Raw genomic sequence first — 1,927 nt, forward strand, 5'->3', positions numbered from 1 at the left:
TTCAAATAATGCATTCCTGGATTTGAACATACTATGCCATTCTCCGTGAACGAGATTATCATGTTTAACTTTGTCGTTAGATCTCGTCCCAATATATTCACTGGGGATTGCCTTGAATATAACAGTGGCACATTCCTGTCATATTCTCCCATGGAGACTGGAAGTTCTTTTGTAAAAGGAACGCGACTTGTTGCTCCTGTGAAGCCCTAAATATTAATGGCATCGCCGGACAAAGAAAACTTGCCTTCATATATACACAGCGTGTCGCACCTGTGTCAACTAAGAAAGAATATTCTTTATCCCCTATACAGACATCTACCCTTGGTTCCTCATGAGGGTTCGGTGTCGCTGATAGGATAGAACACATCTGGTCTCCCAGTGAGCTGTCCTAATCTATATTTAATCTTGTCCCATTTTGAGTGAACGGATTTTCTCTGTCAATTGTGGCACTTCTCATTCCCGAATTCAGTACCTGTCCTGTACCTGTTGTTTGTGACAGTTGCATTGGCGATTGTTGAGACTGACCCTGTGGAAAATGTGTGACATTCTGGGGTTGCAAACTTTGCTGTACTCCCGTCGCTTGCTGCTGCACCGTGTGATTCTGTGCAACTCCATTTCCACCCTGCTCCGAGAACGCAGATGGATTCACCATCCCTCCTCTTGTGACTTGGTCGTTTTGCAACATGCCTTGACTTCTGCATGTACATGCTAGATGCCCTGCCATTCCACACATCCAACATGTTGGCAGTGGTCAGATTATTTGCCCATTTTGCATATTTTGAAAACCTCCCTGATTACTCTGCCATCCTCTTCCTTGAAAGCCCCTTCCCCTTGGGTGAGGGCTGTTATTGCTTTGATCAAACTGTCTTTGGCTATTGGCCTGCTGCACGTTTGATCCATCTGTATTAGTTATCATTGCCCCCTCAATGGCATACTTTGATAATTTTTTCTGCACTAATTTAGCTTCTTCATCTTTTTGTGCAGCATCCTTTTTGCGATTCTTCTCTTGCAATAACCTGCAATAGTGCACAATGGTCAGCTGTATTTCAGACCATGGCTTAGCCCCAATCCCTACCAATTTCCGCACCTGTTCTGGCAGCCCTTAGCATAATATATGGTAAAATATGGGTATAGACTTTCCCCAAGATTCACGAGTTTCCAGCACCCAGGCGTCTTGGAAATTCTGAATATAAAGCAAAAGATTATCCGACTCCTTCATCTTGTATGGCATCAAAGCTCCCATATCAGACGTGTCCGTGTATAGCACTCGAAGCGCTTTCTATACCGCGGCTCTGCAATTTTTAAACGGCGCTCCGTCATGCGCAATATTAACTGTAGTCACTCCAGGGTAACCTGCTCGTGCCCACACATCGTCGGCTCCATTACCAATTATAGCGATTAGAAGACACTTAATATCTCCTATAGCTAACGTGCTCCCTCCTGTCATTTTTTGTAACTCATGTATCCATTTTCCAGCTCCCGATGTCAACATTGGAAGCTTGTTTTTTATAGATTCTCTCTGTCCATGTGAGGCCAGGGTATGTATTGTGGCCTCACTCCCCCTTTTTCTAGAACTGAGACACATGACACTCCTTTTCCTCTCTCATCATTGTTCGGTCTATCGCAGGAGTAATATTCCTGCATCGCCGTCTGCCTGGCAATGTCCTTAGGCTGCTCACATAGGGTGGTGGAGACACCCCCCTCTGACCGTATGATACTCCTTTGTGATGATCTGATTGTGTGGCTGACTCTGATGCCTTAGGTGTAGACCCACTAGAATCTGACCATCTCACTCCCTTTTCCCTAGAGAAGCATCTTTTGTGTCTTCTCTCGTCTTCTCTTTCTTCACATTTTACTCTTTCTGTGCCTGACATTGTCTGTGCCCAACTCGTGCAACTTCTCTTATCCTCCTTATTTCCAGTTAGGC

Source organism: Ambystoma mexicanum, chromosome 5q (assembly GCF_040938575.1).
Source record: "Ambystoma mexicanum isolate Mex_15411 chromosome 5q, UKY_AmexF1_1, whole genome shotgun sequence".
NCBI classification, from domain to species: Eukaryota; Metazoa; Chordata; class Amphibia; order Caudata; family Ambystomatidae; genus Ambystoma; species Ambystoma mexicanum.